At 40.1% G+C, this 20,651-nt stretch overlaps 1 non-coding gene and 2 pseudogenes across 1 annotated transcript; 2 read left to right on the forward strand and 1 right to left on the reverse strand.

The window, feature by feature from the left end:
• LOC110291818 (PR domain zinc finger protein 14 pseudogene) overlaps positions 1–20,651 on the forward strand; it is a 113,169-nt pseudogene that overhangs the window by 21,174 nt on the left and 71,344 nt on the right.
• On the forward strand, positions 2,566–2,732 carry LOC115030814 (U2 spliceosomal RNA; annotated as a pseudogene).
• LOC115030693 (U6 spliceosomal RNA) lies at positions 5,634–5,735 on the reverse strand. The gene has a single exon (XR_003836295.1). It is a non-coding gene; the product is annotated as a U6 spliceosomal RNA (small nuclear RNA).

Raw genomic sequence — 20,651 nt, forward strand, 5'->3', positions numbered from 1 at the left:
CACAATTTAAAAATGTGTCTTTCTCCTTGTAGGCTCGTTCTCAATGAGGTTTTTTGTTTTGTTTTGTTTTGTTTTGTTTTGTTTTTTGCTGGTACATATTTAATTAACTAAAATGCAGAGTGCCTAGCAATTGCTATTTTGACTTATTCTATTTAAGGTTGATTGCATTTTCTGATATTTGTGAATATTCATATTAAAAATAGTGAAAGGGCTGGCTGAAGCTGGGCAGAAAGCAAGTATTCAGTGAACAACTTTCAGAAAGGCTGCATAACAGTTTTATTATTTAATGGTAAAGGTTTAAATTGCTAGAACATTTCTGGAAAGTAACTTTTGCAATCTAACACGAGATTATAGTCATCAGAGGATAAAAGATATGCAAAAATTTTCTTTTTTTTTAAAAAAATATTTTATCTATTTTATGTATGTGAGTACAGTGTCACTGTTTCAGACACACCAGAACAGACTAGAAGAGGGTGTTGGATCCCATTACAGATGGCTATGAGCTACCATGTGGTTGCTGGGAATTGAACTCAGGACCTCTGGAAGAGCAGTCAGTGCTCTTAACCACTGAGCCACCTCTCCAGCTCACAAAAATATTTCTGCAGAAACACCTAACATATTAATTGGTATGGTGGTAAAAATTAGAAAAAGTTATTTAACAATTTATACTTAACAATTTATATTTAATAACATAGCAATTTAAACTATGGTATATACCATAAGGACTGGTTAAATAAAAACCTTTACATCCCCACGATGGTGTGGTAGGAATGCTGGCACACAGTCTCCATCCTACTGTTTGTCTTTAAATCAAACGTGTATGTGTAATGTGTAATGTGGCATGCATAACATATGTTTCACAAGTAATACTGCGTTTCCTAGCTCCTGGTTCAGAAAATGGCCCATGAGCTAAAAGCAGAAGCCCTCAGATGGAACTCAGTGGTAGGATTGCTGGCTAGATCCAGGTGCCTTTGTTGATTGACCGACTGACTGACCTTGATCTTTTGAGCCAGTCTCACTGTAGTTCAGGCTGACCCAGAACTTTGGATCGATTTCCCTGCCTCTGCTTCCTGTGAGCTGGCATTGCAGGCATGCTAGTCCCCAGGGAAAACTAGATGTCTTGATCACTGAGATGATGGCTTGGACTGTAACAGCCGTTGTGGGACTAAAAATTCTGACATCTCTGAACCATTGTCACAAAGCCAGAAACCACCTTTCTCCAGTATATGAAGGAAACAAAATTATTATTTATGCTTGCCAAACTCTGGTAATGGAAGGCAAATGCAATTCCTGACACAGATGCGAGATTTTGCAAACATTTAAAATTGTCTTTCTGAAAAAGATAATATTATACTAAATTAGGAAGTCAGGATGTAAAACTGTATGTTTTGTTCATAAAATATATATTATATATGAATAATTAAAATCATAAAATAAATTAAAATGTTTATAGTTGGGTTTTTGAGAACTGGATTATTGTTGGTTATACATTTTATGTTTTCAAAACTTTCAACAATGAGAGATTTTTAAAATCAAATATATTTTATTAATCCTTTGAGAATTTTATGTAGTGAATTGTGATTATATTTTAACCCCTATCCCCCCCCCGTCCCGTACTCCCAGATCCACCCCACCTCTCTATTCTCTCCCAACTTGATGTCCTTTTAAAAGGTTTTGTTATTATTGTCTGCGAATTCATACATGCTTTGACCAAGCCAGTCCCTGGTTCCCTTCCCTTCCCTTCCCTTCCCTTCCCTTCCCTTCCCTTCCCTTCCCTTCCCTTCCCAACTACCATTCCCTTCCAATTTCATGTTAGTTGAAAAGCTATTGACAATTGCTGGGAGAGTCAGTTTTCTTTCAAGGTGTGACCCTTGAGAATGTACCCATGTCTTGGCAGATGGCTCTGCACCCAGGCACATCCTGGCAGTACTAAATGAGCTCATGAGGTGCATATACTTTGATCAAATGTACTTTTGGGGGGAAAAATAATTTACATGGAACAAAGTACATTATAGATGTGTTACACTTTTTGTGTATTATTTGATTCTTAAAATACTCAATATTATTAATATGTTAGATGTATAAAATGAATTTAAATAATAAAAAATTAAGAAAAAAATAGATGTGTTACTCTTCAGTCATCCATTTGCATTTATGGTGTCTTAGTAAATAGCATGACACAGATATGCTTGGCACAGCATTTAGTGTATACACCAAATGGCCAGCATGAAGAAAGTGGTTGATCTGTGGCATCCTGATGACGTCAGGGGTTCCCACCTCTAGATTGCTGACACTCACTGGGATGGAGCTGATGGGGTGCTCCTTTAATCTTGAGAACAGCTCTAGTTTTAAGTCCCTAAGCTTTGTCTGGGACTGCAACAAGAAAAATAATTTTATTAGGAAAATCTGAAACAGTTTAAATTATGTTAATGTGTCAAGAACCAAGACTGGTATGGTAGTCTTGACATGGTAGCACAAAATGGATATCTCTATGAGTTAAAACAAAACAAAACAAAACAAAACAAAACAAAACAAAAACAAAAACAAAAACAAAACCAGGACTGGATACTTCCTGGACTTGGGGCTAAAAACAAGTGTAGTATTTTTTCTTGCCAGTTTAATATCTGATATATCCTCTATCTGAGGACAGCTGGAACTGGAGTAGGAGTTTGTTGGGTCCACTCCACAAGTTGACCTGGTATTGTAGTACCCCTTGTCCTGGAATAATATTGGGAAATAAAAATAAACAAGCAAGCAACAACAAGACTGGAGGAGTCAGTTCTTCAGGTCTTCCCTTTTTGCCATAGAAGACTTTGAAGTTGACTGCCTATGTACTCGGAAGTGGTGCACAGAACAAGGACGCTTGGTATCAGCCCCTTCCTGCTTTCTGCACTCCGCAGGTTATGCTCCTGATTTGTTCCTCTTCAGTGTGTGTGCCTGTGTGTCTGCATGCATGTTTGCCTGTGTACCTGTGTGTCTGCATGTGCGTGTGTGTCAGAGATGTTCTATGTACTCGTGGCAGCTTCCCTGTCCAAACTTCACCTCTCCATTATTCCTACAGTCAAGTAGAAGAGTAAGTTTGATGCCTCAAATGGTAGAACACAAAATCGGTGGTTCACTGGTCCAGCCCCCGCACTGTGGAGGACCCTTTCTTAGGCACTTTATGTCAGAGATTGGTCAAGGGGATTGATCCTCAGCTGTTCAATAGCTTACAACCAACCACTCCTTCCCTCCCTCATCTCTTCTGTCTCATTTCTTTTCCATTTTCACTTCTGTATTTCTACTTCCTGAAATAACCATGCAAACAAATACCCTTCTACCCCATGTTACAGCCGTTTGTACTTTCAGACAAAGGCAATTAAAACAGATGGAGCCCAGGAGGAAGCCGAGGTATAGACTTGTTTGTCCAAATTCTGGAACCCAAGAAGATTCAGACAGAAGGTCTGATAGCATATTCTTTGCTGCTCGTGCCTCTCCCTTCTGCCTCCTGAAGAACACTAAGTCGACTATAATCTTCAAGAGGAAAAGCAAAAGCTGACCTTGTCCCTTAGTTTCATTGTTGGGTCCTGAGATTTGGAGGCCAAGGCAGATTTTTATAACTGGATATATCTGCACTACAAATCCCACATAAAAAACCTGGGGCCATAAGACACAGAGCCTTCCCTGTGCAGAGACATTTCACATTTGTTGACAAACTTTTCTCTCAGAGGGGAAAAAAAAAAAGCACTTTAGGACACGTGCTTGCTATCTCTGTACTCTGGGAACACACATCTTATCTCTGCTTCACATACTTTGCAACAACAAAACTCCTAGTACAAAGTGCTACTGAGTCTTGTGAATTCTTTACCATGTAAAATACTACCCAGTACCACAACCAGATGGTAGCAGAAATGGAATTCAAGTGCAGACAGTCTGCTCTCTAGCTTGTTCCTTTAACCATCCTGTTCAACCACCATGTAGAATTGGCATTACTTTTATTATTTCTTCACTTGGTCTTCTCTCTAAGCTTTTTTTGATGAGTACACAGTATTTAGAATCAAAGAGAGTGAAAGCTGGGGAACACCCATGCTTGAGAGACAGGAAGAGTCAGAGAAAGGAAACAGACTGTAGAAAGATACATTAAAGCAGTGATATGTGAAGGAGGACCATGGTAAGTAAAAGACAACATTCTGGGAGAAATGCTCCCAGTCTGGAGGTAGGCAAGAATTTAACAGACACACAAAACACAGATCACAAAGCAAAACACACTGCATTGGACCTCATTAGCACTGAGATTTTATGCTTTATTAATAAAGTGCTAAGTAACTGAAAAAAGCAACTCACACATTGAATAAATGTTTATACTAAATATGTCTGATGAAGGACTGATGCCTAATGTACGTAAAGAATTTGTACAACTCTATACTAAGGAAATATTAGAAATTAATAAAGTACACATACTCACATGGGTGCATACATTTAGGTGTGGAACTTTTTGATGAGCTGGTGAAATAGGAAGCTAAATCAGCCATTAGAATAATCGTGGACAAAACACAGTAGTATAATCTCATCAGAGACAAATGTCTGATCAAATACTGTCAGTTCCGAGACTCCCCAAAGTCTGAGTCATTTTCTCCTAGTGGGAATACTTTCAGGGAGTGTTTGGAGAGGGTGATGTTGAAGAGGAGGCTTAAAGCTGTAATATGGTACCTGCTGTTTCTGATCCCTGAGTCTCTATTAGAGCCTCTGTGTCTTTTACATACAGCACACGTTTCGGCTCTTCTGAACAGGGGTTCTCACCTTTTCTGATCTCAGGACACCTTTAAGTTTGTATTGTTTGGCTGTGTAATCTTGTGTAGCCCAGGTTACCTTTGAGCTTACAATTCATAAGGATTGACCCTGCTGCCGCACCCTCCCACGTTGCTGTGATTATAGGCAATGTACTATCATTCTTGGTACCCTGTATTCTAGACAATTGCTGAGGAGCCCTCCAGATATGTGATTTATGTTTTGAGATAATATTTACCAAGTAGGAATTAGAGAAACTTAGGCAGATTTATTAATTTATTGTAAATAACAAGTGTTGGTTTTAACATAGTACCCTAATTGTGTGTTTATAATTCATATGTACTCATTTTATTTTTAAAACCAAAAACAACAACAAAAGAAGATAGAGGATTGAAAAATAAGAGTAAACATTCTTTTGTTTTGTTTGTTTGTTTGTTTTGAAAAAGGGTTTCTCTGTGCAGCCCTGAATATCCTGGAAGTCAATCTGTTGTAGACAAGGTTGGCCTCAAACTTAGGGATCCACCTGCCACTGCCTCCAGAGGGTTGGGATTAAATCTGCCTGCCACTATGGTAGGTGGGACAAAGCATTCTTTATATGATTAGTAAACAGTTCATGCTAAAACCACCATGAGACATAAGTGCACACCCACCAGAATGCCTGAAATTAAAGATCAACAAGAAAGAGCAAGTAGAACACTTATGCATGGTTTTTATAAAAAAAAAAAATCATGTCATTTCCTTCTTTCATTCTTTCCTTCCTTCTCTCCTTCCTTCCTTCTCTCCTTCCTTCCTTCCTTCCTCCCTCCTTTCCTCCTTTCCTCCCTTCCTCCCTTCCTCCCTTCCTCCCTTCCTCCCTCCCTTTTTCAAAAAATATCAAATATTTCATGAATTTCTTTTTCAAAGGGACCATGTTAATCTTTTTTGTATTGTTCCAATTTTAGCATGTGTACTGCTGAAGCAACAAACACAAGGCAATGTCTTGAACATCTACTCATCAATAAGTATTTTACCCTAAAACCTTATTCATGGAAAATGAAAGTACAGTTCTCCCTTTCTTAGTTAGGGTTTTACTGCTACGAACAGACACCATGACCAAGGCAACTCATATAAGGACAACATTTAATTGGGGCAGGCTTACAGGTTGAGAGGTTCAGTCCATTATCAAGGTGGGAGCATGGCAGCATCCAGGCAGGCATGGTGCAGGAGGAGCTGAGAGTTCTACATCAGAAGGCTGCTAGAAGGATACTGACTTCAAGGCAGCTAGGATGAGTATCTTAAAGCTCACGCCCACAGTGACTCACTTATCCCAACAAGGGCACACCTCCAAATAGTGCCATTCCCTCTGCCAAGTATATTCAAACCATGTCACTCCCAAAATATATGTATATTAAAACTTTATTCACAGTACCCAGAAGTATCCACTAACAGTTAAGTGGATAAAGAGGTCATGACTCAACAACTCAAGAAAATACTACTTACCAATGAACAGGAACAAGCTTGATGTGTGTGACAATGTGAGAATAGGTTTCAAAACTATAAGAAAAGAAGCCAGATAAAGGGAAAAGAAAATGACTGTGAATAACTCAGATTAAATTATTGTGATTGCCTGGGACTGGGGTAGAGGGGACTCCTAGACAGGCATGGAGGAAGGTTTGGTATGATGGAAATCTATATCTAAATTATAGTTGTAGATACATGAACATATACATCTGTCAGATCTCTTCAAAGTGCACACTTATAATGTATGTCTTCTATTTTTCTACTTAATATGCTACTTTAATACTGTTAGATTTTTAAAGCCAGTTTATTATCAAAGGGAATTTTTAATGCTTTCAAATGTTGCAGGATTAAAAATCCATAATATCAGTCAGTTGAGGGCAACTAGATGTTTCTAGAGTATAAATTCAATAGACTTGGGGGCCTGAAGTAAGACTAGTGGGTGGGGGGAAAGGAAGCGGACTTTCTCAGGCTTTCCAGCAGGTAAATGCCTTCTTCCACTTAACGGCCCTCCCTCCCCGTACTGTGAGTTCTCCCACTGGCAGAATGAGAGAACTGTTCCCTAGCATGGTTTAAGCAATTGTTCCTCCCCTTGTGTGGTGGCTTGAATAAGCTTGGCCCATGGGAAGTGACACTATTAAGAGGTGTGGCCTTGTTGGAGGATGTGGGGGAGGGCTTTGAGGTCCTATGCTCAGTCTCTGCCCAGTGTAGAAGAGAGCCTGTCTGCAGAAGAAAGTCTCCTTCTGCCTGCCCACAGATCAAGAGGTAGAACTCTCAGCTCCTTCTCCAGCACCATGTTTTCCTGGATGCTGCCATCTTTCCCCACCATGATGATATTAGACTAAGTCTCTGAAAGTGTAAGCCAGCTCCAATTAAATGTTGTCCTTTGGTGTCTCTTCATAGCAATGGAACCCTAATTAAGATACCTTGCCTTTCCCTGGTGTTCCAGCACCAAAATCCATTCACTTTTCTCTGCTGGATGCCCTAGAGATTAGATTTCTCAATCAACTTAAACTCTTCAGCACTCCTTTTTGTTGTTGTTACTTATTTGTTTGTTTTTCTCTTTTGACACAGAGTTTTGGTAGTTCAGGCTGGCCTTCAGTTTGCTATGTAGCCCAGATTGGCCTCTAACTCTCAATTCTCCTGCCTCTACTTTCCTAGTACTGTAATTAGAATAAAGTTCCACCATGCCTAGCTAGCCACTACTTATTGATTTGGCTTCCTCCCCACCTTAAGACCACCCACTGCTGTTCAATCTAGTAGTACTTGCAGACATGTGTTTCCTAAGTCTTTTACAATATTTGACATTGATCAATAATTATACTTTCCTATTGGATGTTTGTGTTAGTCGAAATTCTCTAGCATAGCAGAGAATGAATCTCTATATTTATTAAGAGAAAGGAGGTTTGTTAGAATGACTTACAGGCTGCTATCCAGCTAGTCCAACAATGGCTACCTATGAATGGAAGGCTCAAGAATTCAGTAATTGCTCAGACTATGAGGCTGGGTATCACAGCTGGACTTCAGTATATGCTTAAATTCTAAAGAAGTAGGCTCTAATGCCAGTGAAGGAATAGACTTGCTAGCAAGACAAGAGCATGCAGGAGGCAATGAGCAAAGGCTTTCACATTCTTATATAACCTTCCAGCAGAAGGTATAGCCAGATTAGAGGTGGATTTTCCCAGCTCAAATGATCTGGATTAAAGTTATGGCTTCCCATCTCAAAGAGGATCTTCCTACTTCAAATTAAGTAAATAATTGTAATCAAATTGTAATCAGGGATAATCAAGTTAACAACCAAGAATAGTCATTACAATATATTTTTTTTGTCTTCTGAGAAATTTTTCTTCCTATTTTTATGCTAAGTTTCTCCTTGTTTCTTTGCCCATTAAAATATTCCAGCAAATCATTTCAGATATTCCCTCAAACTCTATGCAATATTCCTTCCACTGTATCTTGGTACAGCGTGTCTCAGTTGTTAGCATGCATGTGATTTGCCTTGGAACCTTATTAAAAAGCAGATTCCGATTCAATGGGCCTGAACTGGCACCTGAAGCCCTGCATTTCTGACAAGCTTCCAGCACGCTACTGCTGGCCTGGGAATATACTGAGAAGCAGGACTCCAAAAGACAGGCTACATCCAGATTCAAACATGCTCCAGTCTAACAATGCCATATAAGATCAGAATTTGAAGTGTAGCTAATATTCTTTTTTAATGTGTTATGTGGTAGAAACCATCTTTTTGGTATCATCTAAGTGATGCTGGCTTTGTAGCCATGCATAACTTAAACACAGAGAAGCCATAGAAACTTCCACTGATATCCAAAGGAAGTCTTGAAAGCCATGCAATGTGTGGCAAGATTAGAATCCCTGTGGGAAGCCCTGGAAAAGTCAATTATGTGAAGTTGTAAAAGTTATCCTTAAGCTGACATGAAGATTCCAGAAAGTCAGAGATGACAAAAACATGGGATATTTGCCAAGGAAAGCCATAGGCAATGAACAGAGCCAGCCCAGTAGAGAGGTCATATATGCTGCAACCAGCAAGGCCAGAGGAGTAAGGGCTGGCTAAGTGTGTAAGAGTGCACATCATGCCACTGTATGTAGCAGATGCCACACAAGGAGCTAGAGGATTTATTGTCTATTCTCCTGGGGCTTGGTTTTGTTTTGGTTCAATTCTTCATGTCTATGTCTCCTTCACCATTGGAATGGCAGTGTTTATACTGTGGGCAAACTGGAAGTATATAACTTGTTTATGTTTTTAATGCAGGCTAATAGGTATGAATTTGTTGGAGTCTCAGAGGGACTTTCCCTGTGGAACAATGTTGGAACTTTGATGTTGACTAAATGAATTTTGCATTAGATACAGACGTAAGTATTTGGAGGCTGAGGCAGATTAATTTGGTTAGAATAACTTTTGGGTTCTTTTACTTCATCTTAGAATGATTTATAATTGAATTGTCAAAGGCATTGGTAAGCTGAGAGAGCTCTTGGATAGGTATTTATGAAATATAATTATGCAACTCACTAGATTGACCTCTGAATCTATGATTATAATGTGAGAAGTTTTGCCAAAGTTTTATCTGAAAGATTAGGAGTTTTGAAAGTCTACCTTGTTTTCCATGAAATCTTCAGGTCCTTTATCATTGTGCTCACTTGTGTATAAATTTCACTTGTGTATAAACTGCTATGTGACTTTCTCAAAGAGTAAAACCAAATGTAAAGAACGTTTTTAAATGATTATGCTATTAACGTCTAGGCTCACAACCAAAAAATAATATGGAGAGCTGCAATTTTTAACTTGTCTTCCACTAACTTTACTAGGGAGAGGTGCCCATTTTTAACGGTTCCTGTGAGACTCTTCTAGTCATTTCTAATTGTTTAAATACTGAAGTTCTAGCTAGAGCAATAAGACAACTAAAGGAGATAAAGAAGATACAAACTGGAAAGGAAGAAGTCAGATTATCCTGTTTCCCAGATGATATAATAGTATATATAATCAACCCCCAAAATTCTACCAGAGAACTCCTACACCTTCAGCAAAGTGGCTGGATACAGAATTAACTCAAAAGATCAGTAGCCCTCCTTTATACAAATGATAAATGAGCCAAGAAAGAAATTAGGGAAGCTACAAATAGTATAAAATATCCTAGTGTAACTCTGAGGAAGTGAAAGACAAGTATAACAAGAACTTCAAGTATCTGAAGAAAGAAATTGAGAAAGATATCAGAAGATGGAAAGCGCTCTTATACTCATGAAAATGTTCATCTTACCAAAAGCAATCTACAGATTCAATGCAATTCCCATAAGAATTCCAACACAATTCTTTACATACCTTAAAAGCATAATTCTCAACTGTATATGGAAAAACAAAATGCCCAGGATATCAAAAAATAAAAAAATCTTGTACAGTAAAAAGACCTTCTGGAGGTATCACCATCCCTGATCTCAAGCTATACTACCGGGCAACAGTAATAAAAACTACAGAGTATTGGTATAAAAATAGACAGGTTGATCAATGAAATCAAATCAAAGATCCAGAAATAAGCCCACACACCTATGGATACTTGGTTTTTGACAAGAAGACAAAACTATACAATGGAAAGAAGAAAGCATCTTCAATAAATGATGCTGGTCTAACTGGATGTCTGCATGTAGAAGAATGGAAATAGATCCATATTTGTCACTCTACACAAAACTCAAGTCCAAGAAGATTAAACACCTCAACATAAAATTGGAAACACTAAATCTAATAGAAGAGAAAGTGGGGAATAGCCTTAAACACAGTGGTACAGGACACAAATTCCTGAACAGAACACCAATGGCTCAGGCTCTAAGATCAACAGTTGATAAATGGGACCTCATGGAACTGAAAAGCTTCTGTAAAACAAAAGACACCATCAATAGGACAAAATGGCAGCCTACAGATTGAGAAAGGATCTTTACCAACCATATATTCAACAGCAGATGTGATTGTATATTCTTGGACCAGGGAGTGGAACCATCTGGAGGTGTGGCCTTGTTGGAATAGGTGTGACCTAGTTGGAGTAGGTGTGTCACTGTGAGTGTGGGCATAAGATCCTCACTCTAGTTGCCTGGAAGTCAGTCTTCCACTAGCAGCCTTTGGATGAAGATATAGAACTCTCAGCTCTTCCTGTGCCATGCCTGCCTGGATGCTGCCATGCTCCCACCTTGATGGTAATGGACTGAACCTCTGAATCTGTAAGCCAGCCCCAATTAAATGTTGTCCTTATAAGAGTTGCCTTAGTCATGGTGTCTCTTCACAGCAATGGAAACCCTAACTAAGACAGAAGTTGGTAACAGGAGTGGGATATTGCTGTGATAGGCCTGACCATGCTTTTATTTGAAAGAATGTAGATTTTGGGACTTAGGATTTGGAAAGCAATGGAATGCTTTAAATGGGGCTTAATGGGCCATCCTAGTAGGAATATGGAAGACTTTGTTGCTAGGAGTAATTTGAACTGTGTTGACCTGGCCCAAGAGATTTCAAAGGAGAAGAATTTCAGAATGTGTCATGAAGACTGTTTTTTTGTGATATTTTGGTGAAGAATGTGGCTACGTTTTTCCCTTGTCTGAAAATTCTGCCTGAGGCTAAGGTGAAGAGACTCAGATTAATTGCATTGACAAAGGAAGTTTCAAAAAAGCCCAACAGAGACTTTGTTCTCTGGTTAAGTCTTATGAAGAGAAATTTGAACAAGCATAACAAGCTTAGAAAGGAAAAATATAAAATAAATGGTTTGAGTATTAAAGGGGTACCAGGAAGTCAAATGGAGCAAAATCTTGTGTTCTAGGAGATAACAGATTAAGGGAGTGGGACCTTGGGGCAAGATCCTACCCAGCTAAAAAGTGTGTGGTGATACACACCTTTAATCTCAGGAGACAGGCATGCTGATCTATGCGTTCAAGGTCAATTTACAGAGCAAGATCCAGAACAGGCAATCTTAGGTAGTGAAGAAGTTGGAGAACAGAAAGCTGGTAATGTAATGTAATAGGACAAGGGGGGGCATGTTCCAGCTCCTGCAAGCAGCGGAAATCTGCACTTTCAGCCATGTAGCTCTGGCTTTAGAGTGAATAATAGAAGGGACTACTTAGACAATTGATGCTGATTAGCGGGAGCTAAGAAATTAGCGGTGATTAAGAAGAAACCAGTGTCACTGAGGTGAAATCTGCTGGGAAGTGTTTTCTGTGAGCATATAGAACCTGTGTTCCAGAGATAGCCAAGGTTGTACCTCCCGCTGCGGCTGTACTTGGTAATGGGAAAGAGTCACTAAGGTGGTACTGATTTTGAAAGCATGAAGGGGTTATGAAGAGCAGCTGAGGCTTGGCACTGTGAGAGGCCATGGAAGGCCATTGGTAAAGGTGCAGCCTCAGTTGTAGTTGATGGCCCAGGACTGAAGGGGTCATGCAAAGGATTTGAGGCTTAGCACCATGAAGAGAGCCTATGAGAGGCTATTGGTGAAGCCTAGTTGGAGTGGCTTCACCAATATCCAGTGTATTGGAGATCTCAGTACTATGGGATGGTCACCAAGAACAGCAGCCGTAGTGGAGTGGATCAAACTGAGCTTAGTGTGCTACAGAGAGCAGAGCTGGAGAAGCAATGCCAGCCCTTAGGAGGAACCCAAAAGATCAAGTGGGATCCTAGACACTGAAACAAGAAACTAACATTGAAATTGCCTTGGAGACTCGAAGATGTTAAAGATGCCAGAACCATGGGCTACATGCTGAGGAAAGCTGCTAACAGGGAGTGGAACCAGCCTAGGAGAAAGCAGTTTGTTGCAGTCAACAAAGATGAGAAAGGAGTGGAGATCTGAAGACTGCTTTGACATCAGCCATGGAGATGCACAGTTTGGAGTTTGCCCAGCTGGTTCCCTGCCTTGCTTTGGGGATTACAGTTAATTAATTGGATGAATCTCAGAAGAGACCTTGAACTTTGGAGTTTTAACATTGTTGAGACTAATATAGACTATGAGGACTTTGAAAGTTGGACTAAATGCACTTTGCATTATGCTATGTTTAGTAAGTATGGCCCCCCCATAGACTCATGTTTTTGAACAAGTCTATGGGGGCCAGGGAGTGGAATGTGATGGTTTGTATATTCTTGGACCAGGGAGTGGAACCATCTGGAGGTGTGGCCTTGTTGGAATAGGTGTGACCTAGTTGGAGTAGGTGTGTCACTGTGGGTGTGGGCATAAGATCCTCACTCTAGTTGCCTGGAAGTCAGTCTTCCACTAGCAGCCTTTGGATGAAGATATAGAACTCTCAGCTCTTCCTGTGCCATGCCTGCCTGGATGCTGCCATGCTCCCACCTTGATGATAATGGACTGAACCTCTGAATCTGTAAGCCAGCCCCAATTAAATGTTGTCCTTATAAGAGTTCAACATCCTTAATCATCAGGGAAATGCAAATCAAAACAACCCTGAGATTCCACCTCACACCAGTCAGAATGGCTAAGATCAAAAATTCAGGTGACAGCAGATGCTGGTGAGGATGTGGAGAAAGAGGAACACTCCTCCATTGTTGGTGGGATTGCAAGCTTGTACAACCACTCTGGAAATCAGTCTGGCGGTTCCTCAGAAAATTGGACATAGTACTACCGGAGGATCCAGCAATACCTCTCCTGGGCATATATCCAGAAGATGTCCCAACCGGTAAAAAGGACACATGCTCCACTATGTTCATAGCAGCCCTATTTATAAAAGCCAGAAGCTGGAAATAACCCAGATGTCCCTCAACAGAGGAATGGATACAGAAATTATGGTACATTTACACAATGGAGTACTACTCAGCTATTAAAAAGAATGAATTTATGAAATTCCTAGCCAAATGGATGGACCTGGAGGGCATCATCTTGAGTGAAGTAACACAATCACAAAAGAACTCACACAATATGTATTCACTGATAAGTGGATATTAGCCCAAAACTTAGGATACCCAAGATATAAGATACAATTTGCTAAACGCATGAAACTCAAGAAGAATGAAGACCAAAGTGTGGACACTGTGCACCTTCTTAGAATTGGGAACAAAACACCCAGGGAAGGAGTTACAGAGACAAAGTTCGTAGCTGTGATGAAAGGATGGACCATTTAGAGACTGCCGTATCCAGGGATCTATCCCATAAGCAGCTTCTAAACGCTGACACCATTGCATACACTAGCAAGATTTTGCTGAAAGGACCCAAATATAGCTGTCTCTTGTGAGACGATGCCGGGGCCTAGCAAACATAGGAGTGGATGTTCACAGTCAGCTATTGGATGTATCACAGGGCTCCCAATGGAGAAGCTAGAGAAAGTACCCAAGGAGCTAAAGGGATCTGCAACCCTATTGTTGGAACAACATGATGTACTAACCAGAACCCCGGAGCTCTTGTCTCTAGCTGCATATGTATCGAAAGATGGCCTAGTCGGCCATCAATGGAAAGAGAGGCCCATTGGACTTGCAAACTTTATATGCCCCAATATAGGGGAATGCCAGGGCCAAAAGAATGGGAATGGGTGGGTAGGGAAGTGGGGGGCGCTATGGGGGACTTTGGGGATAGCATTGGAAATGTAATTGAGGAAAATATGTAATAAAAATATTAAAAAAAAAAAGAGTTGCCTTAGTCATGGTGTCTCTTCACAACAATGGAAACCCTAACTAAGACAGCAGGCTAATATCAAAAGTATATACATAACTCAAAAAGTTAGACTCCAAGAAACCAAATAACCCAATTAAAAATTGGGTACAGAGCTAAACAGAATTCTCAACAGAGAAATCTCAAATGGCCAAGCAGCATTTAAAGAAATGTTCAGTATCCTTAGTCATCCAGGAAACACAAATCAAAATGACCCTAAGAGTCCATCTTACACCTGTCAGAATGGCTGAAATCAAAACCTCAAGTGACAGCTCATGCTGGCAGGATGTGGAGCAAGGGGAACACTCTTCCATTGCTGGTGGGAGTGCAAACTTGTACAACCACTTGGGAAATCAATTTGACAGTTTCTTAGAAAACTGGGAATAGTTCTACTTCAAGACCCAGCTATATCACTCCTGAGCATATACCCAAAAGATATCCCACTATACCACAAGGACACTTGCACAACTATGTTCATAGTTGCTTTATTCATAATAGCCAGAAACTGGAAACAAACCAAATGTCCCTCAACTCAAGAATGCATAAAGAAAATATGGTACATCTATATATTGGAATACTATTCAGCTATTAAAAAACAAAGACATTGTGAATTTTTCAGGCAAATGAATGGAACTTGAGATTATCATCCTGAGTAAAGTAAACGAAAGCCAGAAAGACAAATATGGTATGTACTTATGTATAAGTGGACATTAGGATAAAGCGAAGGATAACCATGCTACAGTCCATATACCCAAAGAAACTAGATAATAAGGAGGTCCCAAGGGAGAATGTGTGAATCTCACTCAGAAGGGGAAACTAAAGAGTCATTGTAGGTGAATGGGGAGAGGTGACTGGGTAGGAGTGGGGATGAGGGGGGAATGGGGATGTCCATCGGGTGTTGGGAGAGGGAGATTGGGAGAGAGCTAGGAGTGAGAATGGGAATAAGTGGGAGGCATCTCTGGTGACTAGATGGAGGCCTTGGATAGGCAGGATATGGGGAGTCAATGGTGGTGACCATAGCTGAGATTCCTACCAGAGGGGGATATAGAGTATGAAGTGGTCACCTCCTGTAGCTGGGTAGGACTTCCATAGGAAGGAAAGGGAAATAATCCACCCACAAAAATCTTCAACCCAAATCTGTCTTTCCTACAAGAAGTTCAGGGATAAAGACAGAGCAGAGACTGAGAGAACTGACAACCAATGACTGCCCCAACTTGAGACCCATTCCATGTGAGAGCCAACCCCTGACATTATTAATGATATTCTGCTATGCTTACAGATAGGAACCTATTATAACTGCCTCCTAAGAGGCTTCATCCAGCAGCAGATAGAGGCAGATGCAGAGATCCACAGCCAAACATCAGGTGGAGCTCAGGGAGTCTAGTGGAAGAGGGGGAATAGCACATGTACAGCTTGGTTTTCATGTGGGTCCTTCTAGCATTAATGTGTGCTATCTCAGTCTCTGTTCCCTGACATTGGATCCCCTTCCTCCTATCTGGAGTGCCTGGTTAGGCCTCAGTGGAAAAGGATGTGGCCAATTCTGCTGGTTCTAGATGTCCCAAGGTGGGGTGGTACCCAAGGGGACCTCCCCTTCTCTGAGGAGGATGGGAGGAGGCCATAGGGAGAGGGATTTGTAAAGGTAGGATTGGGAGGAGAGGAAGAGGGGGCTGTGATCAGGATTAGAGCAAATAATAATAATAATTTCTCAATTTTAAAAATAAAATAAATACCTGTTTCATTTATTATATCTTTGTCCTGGCAAGCTCAATATAGCGCCAATTTCAAACTGATCTTTACAAGTGTAACTAGATAATATATTAAACATTACAAGTTTTGTTTCATCATTTTCTTTGGAAATATGTTAAATATTAGTCATATTCAGAATATATAAGAAGACCGTTGAGATGGATAGTTCCTGCTGTCAAGGTTTACACTAAGGCTACATTTGATAAAGAGAGCAAACAGAATTGAATGGTGAAGAATCAGAAGACTATTGACAAGACAGAGGCGGCTAATGAAGGCCTGAAAGGAACGGTCCCATCACAGATGACTTATCTCTTTTATCTAAATTAATATAACAAATATCAGATCATGATAGAATTTAGAATTCATCATAAAGGCTTTATACAAAACTGGAGCCCACAGGATAATTCAGTGTGTAAAGACACCTGCCGCCATACTTGACAACTTGTTCAATTCCTGGGACCCACATGGTAGAAAGAGAAGCAACCAAATCCAAGTCTCACAAGTTGTCATCTGACCTCCATACAGACACACCCCACACAATAAAGAAGTAAATAAAGTCATCTTAAAAGTTTTTAAAGACTTTACATAAGCTGATGTGAACAGCTATTATGAAATTCTTCCATGTGACACATCTAAATTTTGCTGATATCTACAGTACCTCCCTATCATTTCAGAAACATGATCCAGCTTTAAAGGTAATTAGTAGTTGACTATGTGTCACTTTGAGTTCAAGTCTCCTTGAATGGAAAAAAGGAAAGAAATCACGAAAGGGATGATTACTGAGTACCTTGAAAACGTTTTTTAGAGAAAACACAGGTTTCTTGAATATAGTAGAGATTGGAGGGGAACAAAAAAAAAAAAAAAAAAAAAGGTGCAGTTCCAAATGTTGCCCATAATCAGAGAGTTAGCTTTCCAGCAGAAAGAGACAAAATAGATAGTAGAATTATGAGGAGAGAGGACTACTGGACCTTAGGCCAGGAAATTTGAGGACAGGGCAGATTTTCCTAGCACATCCATTAATCACTGGGGAGAAAAACTTTCGTCACTCTCAATTCTGAATAATTCAAAATGTATCCCTTCGCTTGTGACTGTCCAGTAGCATCCACCCCCCATTCTTTGTGTTCTTAAGTGGGGATTGAATTTTCAATGCATCCTCCTGGGCTCCTTCTGCTAAGCCAGTAATTTACATCATCTTTTCTTGGCACTAAACTTTGAAAGCCTGGTTCTTTCTCTCCTTCCCTCCTGTTTACTAGAAAAATTTCCCCTGGAGTTGGAAAGTCATTCAATGTTGCAGCTTGGACTTGGAAATTATGAGGTGTCTCAGCTGCACTTTGTTACTTAATTATCTGCAAAAGAAGAGAACATTCATTCATTGCCTTTGGTACTTCAACCACAGATAACAATAAATTTCACATTTTCTAATAGCCCCCTCCCCCAACACACACATACAAAATAGTTCACTGTAGCAAATAAGACCACAAAATATCTTGGAGTAATATTTTGATCAAAAGAAAAGGACATTATTATTACACCTACAGATGATATTTCCAGGCAACCAAAAAATGTAGACTGAATTCTTAAGCAATCTGTGCCAAGACACAAATAATAGCTATTGAATAACAAATGAACACTGTTATCACTGCTACTGAAGAGAGACAAAGATAATTCATGTGAACAGTTTTGCTAAAGATGAAAAGAATTTGTGGGCAGACCTTGAATACCCAATGGTTGAAGTTATTATTTGTCCGATAATAAATGCAGATACTCAGATAAATTAAACAAGGTCAGATAGGGAGCAGAAAAATTCTTTCTGAGTTTATCATGGAAAAACAGACCCTTCTGAGTTATCTAATTGGGAATAACGAGCAACATGAAGTCAGACTTGATCTTACCATAACAGGCAGAACATTTCATTTGTTCAGGTTCACTCTCTGCAATTTATCCCAGGGTAGGTTCCGGGCTAGGAAGGAACGCTGCAAGCAAGGTGCAAAGAAAATGTATCTAATTTTTGTTGCTAATTTCTCTTTAGGTTACACAATAACAAGTCTGCATTCTCCTATTTCAGAGACAGGAGTGTTTAAACTTGTCCCTTCCACTTTTTGGATCCTCACAAGAGCTAGTGATGATGACTCTTTTGTTGTTGTTGTTGTTGTTTTGTGTTTTTTTTTATGTGTGTGTATTTGTATTTATTTATTACTTATTCACTTTACATCCCACTCACTGCCCCCTCCCAGTTATCCTCTCCCACTGTCTTCCCCCATCCCCCACCCCCTTCTTCTCTGAGTGTGTGGGCCCCTCCTGGGTATCCCCCAACCCTGGCACATCAAGTCTGCAAGGCTAGGTGAATCCTCTCCCACTGAGGCCAGACAAGATAGCACAGCTAAAAGAACATATCCCACATATGGGCACATACAGGCAGGGCTATACAGACAGCACCCCAACTCCAGACCCACATGAAGACCAAGTTGTACATCTGCTACATATGTACAGGGAGCCTAGGTCCAGCCCAGGTATGTTCTTTGGTTGGTGGTTCAGTCTCTGAGAGCCTCATAGGATCCGAGTTAGTTGATTCTATTGGTTTTCCTGTGGAGTTCGTATCCCCTTTGGGGCATGCAATCCTTTCTTCCTGAAAAGTCCCCAAACTCTGTCCAGTGTTTGGCTGTGGGTGTCTGCATCTGTCTGAGCCAATTGTTAGTATGTACAAAGCATTTAGGTCAGCCAGCAAAAGGTTACTGCTTTGTTATTAGTATCACTTCAACTGTTTTTAATTATCCTGATGAAAATCCACCAAGTCTCTCCATTATCAGTGGAATGAAATCCAGCGTAAACCAACAGGCACTTTGTATTAACCCCACTTGCAACCAAACTAGTTGCCTCACTAACTCCTGAGTGTCCTTTGGGCTGTCTTCCTTCATTATTCACTCCTTCTGTCTTTTATTAACTTACCAAATACTTACTGAGTACCTGCTATGAAACAGGTATTGTGATAAGTGCCGGGGTTACAAATATAAATAAATAAGACACAATCCTTACCCTCAAAGTTGATCTAATAGAAGAGACATTGTCTACTTAAGTGTTATAGGAGAAAGGTGCTGTTAATGTCATAGGGTTAGGAGAACACAAGGCCAGAAGCATGTGTGATTCCAGCCTTATTTTTCTTTTTAGTCTTACTTTCCTCTTCCATTTCTTTTCTAGAAATAGTCCCTGATTTTCAGGATTGTTCTGAGCCTGGGTGCTTCCAGGGGTGCTTGCTAGCGGCAAACGCCATAATTGCCCTCTTTTTTCTTCTTGTGATATATCCCCCATGTGTTGAGTGCTTTCATGTGTCTCTGTTTTCCTGATGGGACACAAGTTCATTGAAATGAAGGACTGAGTTTTCTGAATCGGTGCTTACAACTGCTAACAAAGTAGAAGCAATTCACAACTTATGACTAAAATAATCAATCTTCATCAATTGTTTCAAAGTCTACATGTCAGATTAAGTTTGAGATGCAACCAAAATTCTACTAAAACGTTTATATAAACTAAATTGATGAAAACTGTTGGGGCATGTGGGCTATTAGCAGTGGGTACTTGAACAAAGCTGAAAGAATGGATTCTAGAGCAACAGCTAACAATTTCAGCTGCTTTATTTCATGTTCAGGATCTCAATATGGTATAAATATTATCATCAAATGACAATCACATTAGCAAACTTTTGTCTTGAAAAAGAAAAACTGGTACGTATTTCCCAAAACAAATGTCATTATGATAATTTAAATTCTTTTTTTTAATTTTTAATATTTTTTATTAAATATTTTCCTCAATTACATTTCCAATGCTATCCCAAAAATCCCCCATACCCCCACCCACTTCCCTACCCACCCATTCCCATTCTTTTGGCCCTGGCATTCCCCTGTATTGGGGAATATAGAGTTTGCAAGTCCAATGGGCCTCTCTTTCCAGTGATGGCCGACTAGGCCATCTTTTGATACATATGCAGCTAGCGACAAGAGCTCCGGGGTACTGGTTAGTTCATATTGTTGTTCCCCCTATAGGGTTGCAGATCCCTTTAACTCCTTGGGTACTTTCTCTAGCTTCTCCATTGGGAGCCCTGTGATCCATCCAATAGCTGACTGTGAGCATCCACTTCTGTGTTTGTTTGGCCCTGGCATAGTCTCACAAGAGACCACTATATCTGGATCCTCTCAGCAAAATCTTGCTGGTGTATGCAATGGTGTCAGCGTTTGGAAGCTGATTATGGGATGGATCCCTGGATATGGCAGTCTCTAGATGGTCCATCCTTTCATCACAGCTCCAAACTTTGTCTCTGTAACTCCTTCCATGGGTGTTTTGTTCCCAATTCTAAGAAGGGGCCTAGTGTCTTCATTCTTTGGTCTTCATTCTTCTTGAGTTTCATGCGTTTAGCAAATTGTATCTTATATCTTGGGTATCCTAAGTTTTGGGCTAATATCCACTTATCAGTGAATACATATTGTGTGAGTTCCTTTGTGATTGTGTTACCTCACT

The sequence above is a fragment of the Mus caroli genome, unplaced genomic scaffold, assembly GCF_978045245.1.
Source record: "Mus caroli unplaced genomic scaffold, Mus_caroli_1 scaffold_3, whole genome shotgun sequence".
NCBI lineage: Eukaryota > Metazoa > Chordata > Mammalia > Rodentia > Muridae > Mus > Mus caroli.